General features: G+C 37.9%; 1 protein-coding gene across 1 annotated transcript in view; it reads left to right on the top strand.

Annotated features, from left to right (window-relative positions):
• DOCK2 (dedicator of cytokinesis 2) overlaps positions 1-11510 on the top strand; it is a 562271-nt gene that overhangs the window by 326198 nt on the left and 224563 nt on the right. The window lies entirely within an intron of this gene.

Genomic DNA, 11510 nt, shown 5'->3' with positions numbered 1-11510 from the left:
GGTACAGCCAGTCTCTTAAGTGTGCTTCTTCTGCATGGAGTGTAAATAGGCAGTGTAACAAACAACTGGGGTGTTTGCTCTTTTGAAATGACATGATGTTCCTGGGGTAGCACATCTGTTCGTGTCAAACAGAAATTCCTCCTCTGGGGCCATTGTTCTCCTTCATGTTCCTTCCCTTTTTTCAGTGATGGAAACTTGTCTTCCCAAATAGCCTCATACAAGCCAGTGGGGCGTGACCAGGACTGGAAAAAAGCTGCAAAGGGGATTCAGAGAATAGTTTCAGCCGTCTAGTCTTGCTCTTGTTTATGTTGGTACAAAGTTAACCAGGTCTGTGGAACCCAGATGATTTAAAGAAGAGAACTATGAGCCCTTTGACTTCAGAAGAGGGGTCCAGATAAAATAATCAGTCTTTGTAGGATTGGCAGGTGAGCAGGTTCTGAAAGGGAAAAGACAACAGATGTAGGTGAACATGTCACTTCCACAGATCTTCTTCCTTCTTCTCTCATTTTTGACCACAATACTTATAATTGCTATCCAGTAGAATGTCTGAAATAATGCAGCATTGTTCCCTAGCAAGTCAGCACACCAGTGCTAAGAGACATAGCACAGATGTGCTTGAATCATTCAGGTCATTATACACAGGGCACCTCAATTAAATCTGCTGACCCTTGTCATCATGGCTGCAATAGCAAGTTTTATATTAGACTGTTCCTTAATTGTGCTTGTTACTTTTGTTTAAAAATAAGAGACAGCTTTTTTTTCATATACTGAATTTTTGTTCCCTCTGGGGTTCTTCAAGTGTTAAAGGGCAGAGCAAATGGATATCCTGTATACACGGGTTTAGAATCACCCCAGTATGCTAAACCCAGAGCCCCATTGACTGGTTCCTCTGAGAACTCATATCAGAGTTAGCCTGCTTATTTTGATTTGCTGGACTTCAAATCTTGGTGTTGAGAATACTCATTGGAATTCTTCTTTTACTTCAGAGTTCCTACAGTCATTGAAACGGTTTTGGATTGGGTCTGCTCTGGATCAAGAATATGAGACCCTCAGTTTTGCACAAAGAGATGAAGAATATTCATAATACCTTACTCTTGCTATCAAAGTTACTTGTACACCCTGATGAGCTTACTAAAATATAAATCTAAATTTTTTTCCTAAAATCACCAGTTTCTCAGAAAAATCATATATTTTGTTGGCAAAGCTCTCGAGCTTCCTAAGCCAAAGCAAGTCTGAGAGAGAAAACTCCCAAGCAAGGCTGAGGTAAAGCATCTCTTTCTCTAATTAGAGAAGAATTAATTTGAAAATGCATCTCTTAACTGCCTTTATCCTGAAGGGTATTTCCTGTCTTCTCCAAGCTTGAACCATCACTCCCCTTGGAATGTGATGGGTTCTGTGGGAAGAGAAGGCAAAGATAAGCAATAATTTACCACACAACATTCAGAAAAGCAGGTCCTGTCCAGAATCCAGGCTGAAACCTAGATATGACTCAGAGAGCAGCCAAAGGGCTTTGTGAGTACCACCAGCACTCCCTTTGACTGACATTTACCTCTTTTTGGAGTGGCCTTTGCCCAGCATTGAACCTTGAAGAACTCTAAAATAAAGTTCTGCTCTCTATATTCTCTTTCTCTGTCTTCTCTGTCTCTGTCTCCTCCTCTATCTCTGACTCTCTCTCTCTCTCTCTCCTCCCCATTTCAAAGATGGTTTTCAGCTGTTTGCTTTCTTTCTTAGTATATGATTCCATCAACCACTCCAATATTCTCCCACCATAACTACTTTATCTCTTCTCTGTGCTAAGATGTACTTGATGAAAAAAACAGTTGCCCAAAGCCAGTCTACCTTTTTTACTTCCCTGTGGCCTTTTCCATAATGAATATTTATTATTTGTCTCCTTTCACAATCCCACCTCTCACCACCCCTTTCAGATCTTCTCCTGGTGACTCTGTCTGGAAAGCTCAGGTTTCAGGTATGTGAGACTCATTTTTAGAGGAGTGTCATCTGCCAAAAGCTTTCCCTTTAATACCCCACTTTGTTTCCTGTTGCCCCACCCATGATCAAGAGTACAGAATACTGGCTTCATTCACTTTATTCCCATATGTATTCAACCTGGAAGATATAGAGTTTCAAATTACTTGCAAGTTTGATCACTAATTTCTAAACCTTTCACATTTCCTTCCTTAATATTTATCATAATTTTAGATTTAGGAATCCATTCCCTGACAAATGTTGGTAGATCATAAATATTAGTTTCCAGCCTTAGGTTTCCCCCTTTTCCCTCCAGCTGAGAAAAAATTGGTCTGTACTTAATAAAAGCTAACATTTTCATGAATCCTTACTATATGTCAGGTACTGTTCTAAGCACTTAACAATTATCTCATTTGATTTTCATAACAACCCTGGGAGATAGGTACTATTATTATTCCCATTATACAGAAGAAGAAACTAAGGTTAAGTAACTTGCCTATGGTCATATACTTAGTAAGTGGCTAAAGCCAGATTTTAACCTAGGTCTTCCTGATTCCAGGCCTGGTGCTCTATCCTTTTCATCACCTACCTACCTCATGTAGCTGTATAATAGGTATTGGTTAGATCAACAGAGATTGATCTTCAATAGAGATTCAATGATGATTTGAATCATCTGGCTAATGTAGAGGCTTTTGTCTCCTATGGATGCCCTTGAATGGCTAATTAAAAGTTCACTTCCCATCTTAAAGTATTCCATATTTATATTCTGCTTTTTATCTTCAAATGCTGATTCTGACCTTTGCACAGGACATTTATGAGGGAGGCATATCTGGCTACAGGTACCAGCTCTCCAGGATGCCTCAGGATATCAGACACTCCAAGCTGATCATTAATGGTTAGGATGTGCATTGGGCTTTCATCATTAGGACTTAATTCATATTTTGGCTTGATTCCAGGATCTCCTCACTGTGGTGGTCACAGTACCATGCTTAGGGCCCAGTGGCTGAGTTATTACTAATCTTTACTTCCACTTATCCTCTGCCCTTTTTCATTATTGGCTTTATTGAATGAAAACCAGACAGTTTATCTTTCTATCTCCACATTTTTGCTAGGTGAGGCAACTCTAGGTTGAGTGGGCACAGAGTAATTCACTGTTTCCTTCTCAAAGTTAGCCTTTTGCTTTTACCTATTGACACAGTTTCCTTTCGGGTGAGATCTACATGACTTCTTGAAGTAGTCTTTCCCTCTTGTATTAGTGGACACTGAATAACTTCATGTGGGAATGGCTGTTTTCTTTCCTCACCTTCGTGTCTCAGGCTTCCTTGGACTGAGCTCATCTTCTGCAAGAGATCTTGCCTGATTGGTCTGGCTGCTTAGTATGTTCTACTCTAAGATTACTTTGTGAATGCTTTGTCTATATCTTGCATATGTCAGTAGATTTACTTCTTGTCTCCTCCATTGGAATATAAACTTTTTAAGGACAAGAACCCTGTTGTCTTTTTCTTTGTATGCCCAGAGCTTAGCACAGTGCCTGTCCCATAGGACAGGGATAGAGACTGGAACTTTGCATTGATAGAGGGAATGCCCTTCTAAAATAGAGATTAGCACATCTTCTTCTACTTATTGTTGTAGAGAGTTGACTGAAATACTGAACTATTAAATGATTTTCCCAAGGTCCCACAGTCAGTGTGTGTCAAAGGTAGGATGTAATAACAATAATAACTATAATCATAATAACTAGCTTGCGAAGCACTTTATCTTATAGTAACCATGTAAGGTAGTTGCTATTGTTATTTTCATTTTGCAGATGAGGAAACTCACAAAATTGTAATCACAGGGACACAGAGCTAGTAACCATCTGAGTCAGGTTTCTAAGTCTAATATTTCTCTACTGTACCTCCTGCTGCTCTTAATAAATTTCTCATTCATTCATTCATTTTGCCATGCTTCATTTCCCACAAGGTACTTAAAACATTTTGGTGCGCATGCTAGTAGGGAATATGCCCTCCATAAGTATTTTTGACTGAATAAATGAATTTGCAGAGCATTCACTTGACAAACATCTATAAAGTACCTAGTGTGTTCAGAGCACCAAGTTAAGTGGTAAGGGAGATGCCCAATTTAGATGAAATTCTTGCTGACCTTAAAGAAATGGCCTATTTCTTCTTCTAGGAATATTTTATCTCCATTCTCTTGCTAAGTTTGCATTATGTCTACCCTATAACGTCTTAATTCTGTTGAAAAATTATGCTCATGGTTATGTGTGTGTGTGTGTGTGTGTGTGTGTGTGTGTGTGTGTGTTCAAAGATTGTTATGGAACTACTCCTACAAATACAATTATAACAACTTGTACAATTTAGGATTCTTATGTCCACAAAGAGCAAATGTATGAGAAAACACAAATCTTTTACTCTATTTTTTGCTTATTTACTACCTGGTCACTATGACTAAGTATGATTGGGGGGACAAGAGAAAGTAATCTCCCTAAAATTTTACTTTTGTTTTGTTACTTCCCTATTTAAGGACCCACAGTGGATCCTCAGTCTATCTAATTGTCTTTTCTGGCTTTCAAGATCACAGATAATCTTGTTCTAGGTCCACTCTATTATTCTTCAACATGTATCCTCTGGTTTTGGCATAGCCAAGGTCCACCCCATCCCATACCCACCCCTCCATATACACAGCTATCTCAAAATCAGATATCTTCTGTTATCTGTGCTTTTGCTGATCTGTGATGTACCTTTGCTATCCCTTTACTTTTCTAAAGTCTAACTCCTTTTTAGAGATTCTCTTGAAGAACCCAGTTTGGAATGGTTCCCTTCATTTACTGAACTCATGATATTGTTACATCTAACAACACATAATTTAATAATGTATTGTTTTTGGATTTTTTTTCTATGGTGGCTTTATCTACCCTAAACTGCAAGTTGTTTCAGGGTAGGGACCCTTTATATTTTCTACAGTGCTTTGTAGAGGGCTGGGCACTTGGTAAAAACACACACAGTATCATACTATTTGTTAGAGTAAGAACCCCAGAGGTCATGTTACACAACACTCTTATTTGACAGATGAAGAAACTGAGGATTGCCAGAATTAAGTGAAATGCCCAAAGTCGTATAGCTAGTTAATGACAGAATTAATACATAATTCTCCTCAATGATCATCATTTTATATACCTTATTGATGTAGGAAACAGGATTCATAGAACTTTATCTCACCTACTTCTTCCTCATCCCTGCCCCATCCCACCCACAATCCCTTATAATAAAGAATTATTTTTTAAAATAGGAAAGAAAGGAAAAAGTTCAGCAAAACTAATTAGCACATTGAAAATGTGCATTATGTGCAATAGCCCAAACCTGTGGACTCCCACTCTAAAGGAGTAGGATGAAATATCTTCTATTTTTTGGAGCCAAGCTTAGTCATTATAATTCCATGACATTCAGCTTCAATTGTTTAGTTTTTATTTTTGTTCTTGCCACTTTCATTGTTGTAGTCATTATTATTTTTCTGGTTCTGTTTGCTTCATTTTGCATCAATTCATGTCTTTCCATACTTCTCTGCATTTGTATTTGTCATTTCTTAATATTCAATTTCATTTCTATACGAGTGTTTTTAACCATTCCTCTCTCAATAGGTATCTAATCTATTTCTAGTTCTTTCCTACCACAAAATAGCATAACTGTGAATATTAATATATATGGAGGCTTTATTTTTGTCTGGGATCAACTTGGGAGTATATGCCTAAATGTCAAAGAGTGTAGATATTTTTGTCACTTTATTTAAATAATTTCAAGTTACTTTACAAATGGTTGTACCTACTCATGGCTTCATCAACTATGCATTCATGTGATCAACTTTCCACAACCACTCCAACACAGACTATTCCCATCTTTTATCATCTTTACCGGTTTTGAAGGTGTGAGGTGAAACCTCATGATTGTTTTATGTTTGTTTTACTTATTATTAGTCATTTGAAGAATTCTTTATAAAGATGTTAATAGTTAGCAGTTCTCTTGAGACCTATTTGTTCATCTCCTTTGACTGAAATGTCTTATTTTCAGCGATCTACCTAGGTCCTAGGAAATTTCAAAGTCAGCTCAGTTACCTATGCTAGATAGATACCTTTTGAGCTGGTAAAAATTTCTTCCAAGAAAAAGAATATCATTCTGTAGTCTTAGGGCATTATCCCTTCCCCTTGATGGTTCTATTAAATTATTTGATTGCACAAATCTCATGTAGCAAATGTTGATTGGTATCCACTTTCAGTGATTGTAGTCTGTATAATTGTACTATTGTGGTCAAACACTGAACTAGCTACTCTAGGGTAAGATTATTTGAAAGAAGTTTGGACTTGGAATTACAAAATTAGGAAAGATCTGGTTCAATCCCACCTATGACAGTTTCTAGCTTTTGTGACCATGGGCAAGCTAATAATGATAATGAAAATCATGGATTCTTTTGTATGTAGTTGCCATAGGTCCTTATTCTAACTTCATGTATAAAGCAGGCTTTGATCAACCAGACCAAGGCTAAATTTGAGGTGCAAGAAAAAAGTAAGACATGGTGAGGGAAGAACCCAAAGCTGAGCAATAGACTAGTAATGGTAGAGAAAGGGCTTTAAGACATCTCTCTCTCTCTGAGTTCACACAAGAGATGGTGTGGCATGGCAGATGAAATCCTTAATAAAATCCTGAATCAATTACACCTGGCTTCATATACTAGTCTTGACACATTATTATGGCCACTGGCAGCCTTAGTTTTCACACCTATAAAATGGAGATAATACCACCCATAGTACTTTCCTTACAGATTTGTCATGAGGATAAAGTGAGATAATATATGTGTTTTTAACCTTAAAATACTTTATACATATCAGCTACTATTTTTTTTTCTTAGAGAGGAGCATGTTTATTTCAGTCACTTTGACAGGAGTTGGAAGGTTTATTTTTGGTTTGGCAAAATCCAGATAGCCCCAGGCATAGCCAAGAAGTAAGGAGGGACATGCAGACTCTCCTCTTGCCTTACTAAGAGAATGAACCCCAAATGGAACTAGTGAAGGATCAGAGTAAAGCCGTTAGAATGGTGAAGACTCAAAAACTCTTCATTGGCTTCATACTTTGGCATGCTCTCTGTTCCCAAAGGGCCCTCACATGGCTGGGCTTGCCACTTCTGTTGTATTTGCATCTCTTCCAGTTCTCTATTTTTATCTTTCAAAGAAACCAGGGAAGAAATAGCATCTGATTACATGCTCTCTCCTGCTCTCTCTTCCTCTCCTTCACTCACACACTTGCATATGCAGCTGCTTGTCTTTACTAATTGTTTGCTGTAAATCCCTTTAATGGTTCAGTGTATATGGGTGCAGACATGGGGGATGATTGGAGGTCTGTCATTCTCTCATTGCTATTTCAAATTTATTCTTCTGCCAACAGCTTAATTCTTCTCCCCTGTAGGTTACATTCTTTGGTCCATACTTTCCAATTTGCTCATGGCAGTAGAATTGAGGCTGGTAGGCTTTGATTCTGAAAGGTCACATCAAACCCATTTTCTTCCCAGGGGGCAGGATTTACTGCTGTCTGATGCATTTGCTGGCTAGCACTTCCATCTTCATATCATAAAAGAAAGAGCAGTGGGCTAACGTTATCTCTAAATATATCAGCATTTTGACATTAACTCTTTTAGGTTTCCTCAGTATTTCCTGTTCTTTGTAACTTGGTACATCTTTTGGGAAGTTTTCTACAAGCCATTTTAGGTAACCTTAACTTCAAAGAGAGATTTGGCTCACCCACTATAGCAAGGGAGTGGCTCCTTCCAGCAAGATAAAGAATCTGGCCTTCTTTAAAACCAGACTAAGTGGTGTTGAACAGGAATTGGGGGTTCTGAGAGGTGGTGGGTTCTCTTTCACTGGAGTTGGGTTAGATTTCACGACTTCTAAGAATTCTTCTATTTTTGAGTTTCTGTGAACTCACATGTACAACATGATATCATTGTCCCTTCATGTTTCAACATGGGACATGGCAGAAAGAAAGCTTGTTTTAGGGAAAGAAGGTGTTCAATGAGATGGATGGGGTTGAATATGCTCAGTTCGAACCCCCTCCCCAACTCTTCTTTCTGCAACAACTTCTTTATTTGCTCTTGCTCTAATCCTTGTTTATACTCTGACTCCAAAATTCTTCCAGAAAGAAGGAAAGGAGGGAAGAGGGAGGGAGGATGGAAGAGAAGGAAGAAGAAATAAAGAAAGTAAAGAAGGAAAAAGGGAGGGAGAAAAGAAAGAAGGAAGGAAGGAAACACATATGTGCTTATTAAGTGTCTATTACCTGTCAGATACTCTGTCAAGCACTCTACTAATGTTACCTCAATTGATTTTCACAATAACCCTGGGAAAGTAGGTGCTTTTAATATCCTTATTTTACAGTTGGAGAAACTGAAGCAAATAGAGTTGAATTAACTTGCCCTGGATCATGTAGGAAATATAAAAAAGAATGAGAATAAAATAGAATGACCATGTCCAGAGATGTATTTCCTTCCATATGACAAGTTACAATGATATGAGATATGAAAATAATAACAATGATTTTACTACTTCTTTTAGTATTGTTTGTAGTTTTTTCAAAGCACTTTCAGATCTGTAACCTATTAAGTGACTTTCCCAAAGGGAGTCATGTCCACAAGAGCTAATAAAACCACGTTGCTTTTGTGGGTTAGAAGAGATCACATCTGGGGATTTAAAGAAGCTGACAATTCCATCAGAAGGTCTTTAGGTATGTGAAAGTAGAGAAGTGGGTTTTCTAGACAATCTTCCCTGCTAGAGAGAAGAGACCTTCCCAGAGTGCGGTAAAGCTCCCCTCTGCTGCAAAATTCCACTTAACATTGGCAGGCAGCTGTAACTAAGGTTTTCTTGTTTCTGGATCGCTGCCTACACTGCAGAATTTTCACAAGGGGAAGGGAAAAGAGAAGGTTTATGGGATGATCTTATCAGAGATGAAATAAACTCAGTGGCAACAAACAACATCCTACACCAGATTTTCCCTGTAGACTCCATGGAATAATTTGCCCAACATCAAGTGATATTAAGAGCATAAAAATGATAAGGTAGATCTTTTTCTTTTTTAAAAAGAGACTCCTCCCAGATTTAGTGTTGTGGTCTTCATTGTATACTGATATGTCTCTAATGCTTGAGGAGAATAGAAACATGGACTCACTAAGCCTCTGAATTAGAGGGGAAATCAGAGGTCATTTAATCAGCTCTGTAACTGAAGACTAATCACCCCTTCAGTATCCTCAACAAGTAGGCCACTCTTTTGCCCAGTTTGACACTTTCTTCCTTCTGGCTCTCCCCTGGGCCCCTTATTCCATTGTATCCCCAGGGGCTCCATTCCAGGCTTCATTCAAGGGACTATCCTACAAATGAAGCCTTTTCCCCATACCTGTCCTAAAATCTCTGGCTGAAAGTGATCTCTTCCTCCAGATTTTTCTAGAGCCTTTATTATATATAAAGAGACTATAATCTTGTTTGATTTGACTCTAGGGGGAAAAATTAGGAGAGACCAGTGGAAGTTGTAAATAGGAAAATTTTGGTTCAGTGTCAGAAAAACTTCCTAACAATTAGAACCATCCAGCAGAAGTGAGATAAGTGTTCTCAGAGGTGGTCAGTTCCATTCTCTCTATCTGCTCCTCGGTGTATTATTCAGTATGAAGTAGCAGGTCTAAATTTCATGTGACTTAACAGACATCTCATATTTATCCAAGAGTCAAGAGTTGTTGGGGCAGCTGGGTAGCTCAGTGGATTGGGAGCCAGGCCTAGAGATGGGAGGTCCTGGGTTCAAATCTGGCCTCAGACACTTCCCAACTGTGCGACCCTGGGCAAGTCATTTGACCCCCATTGCCTACCCTTACCACTCTTCTGCCTTGAAACCAATACACAGTATTGACTCCAAGATGGAAGGTAAGGGTTTAAAAAAAAGTCGTCCCTATGACTTAACTTTCTAGAAACAAAGATGGTCCTTGAGACAGGGATACATAAAATCTCATATTTAAATGAATGCTATATTGTATTTCTTGCTGATCATAATCTTCTCCTACTTTATAAGCTTCAGTGTCTCCCTATGGTTGTATAAATCTTTGTAGCATTTAGAGAATTCAAAGACAAATTAGTTCCATTTGTACCTTTCAACTATCCTTTAAAGTAGGCAATTACCTATAATTTACTACTTTGATGAATGCATTATTTCATTAAGTAATTAGGTAGACCAGACATATACCTCCATTTTAGAGATGAATAAATTGAGACCTAGAAAGTAAAGTGAGTTATTAAGAATCACAAAGCTAATTAGAGCTAAGATTAGAACCCAGGACTCTTGACTTCCCCCCATCCATGTTTTCCATTATGGCAGAAGCTGTTTTTTCCTGACTTTTTCCTGAGGGGAAATATATGTGTCTAGACTCATGCCTGGGAACAATGAAATTCTAGCTGTAACTCAGTCCAAAAAGGCTCAGTTCCAGCAATGCAAAATGATCATTGGATCAAATATAACCTTTTCTTGGGGCTCTTTTCCATATCCATTAATGAGCTCCCCATACAACCTCTGGTCCCTGAGACAAGCAACAGAGAACAATTTTTCCTTTACTTGAGGAAAGGGAACATCATTGTGTTCCTTGAATTTTACCAATAATGCTTAGCATTTTTCAGTGACCTTAGTCCTTTAGTCCCATTTCCAAACGGACTCCTCAATAGCCTAACTTATAGTGAGATTTGGGCTACAGACATTTTTGTACATGCTTACTCTTTCTGTTTGACATCTATGCTGGCTAGAACATATATCACTATATCTTCAAGCAAGTTGTAAAGATTATTTCCAAAGGAATTGTTCAGTCCTAGCCTAGTACAGCTTCTGATGTGGTACAAAAAGTGGAATTCAGGAAACCTGGATTCTAATTTTAGCACTAATTAATCACTCATTAGTTTTGTGATTCTTGGTAAGTCACTTTACTTCTCTAGGCCTCAACTTACCCTTCTCTAAAATATATATGTGAGGAGGTGTCTGCCTAATTAAAGAAATAATATATTCATCAAAGTAGTGAAGTAAGATGTACGTAATATCTCTCTTACCTATTTTACAGGATGGTTGTAAAGTACAAATGGAACTGTAAGGTACAAAAGGTACTAATGTATGTGTGGATTCTCTGAATTTATAAACTAGGGAAAGACGTTGAAGTCTTTAAAGTAGGGAGTGTTATGATAAAAAAGAAAAGCGGTGTAGCATTCATCATCATCATTCATACTGATTCTCCTTAGAAATTTAAGTGAAGAAAATAAAGATTTTTAGAATCATGCAATTTTGGAAAGAAGGGACCACAAGAGCCATCTAGTCCAACTCACACTTTAACAAGAATTTTTTTCTGTAGCATATTCTACAACTAGTTTAAATATAGTCTGAAAATGAGAGTCAAGAGGTCTCTTGGCTTTTTCTCTTCCTTCTTTCAATACTGGGCATCTTCCTCTGCATACTTCACCACCATTCCTTTTATTCAAAGAGTTATATTTA

This window comes from Gracilinanus agilis, chromosome 2, assembly GCF_016433145.1.
Source record: "Gracilinanus agilis isolate LMUSP501 chromosome 2, AgileGrace, whole genome shotgun sequence".
In the NCBI taxonomy this organism is placed as follows: Eukaryota; Metazoa; Chordata; class Mammalia; order Didelphimorphia; family Didelphidae; genus Gracilinanus; species Gracilinanus agilis.
Note: the sequence above shows the minus strand (reverse complement) of the source record. Positions and strands in the feature narration are given on the sequence as shown.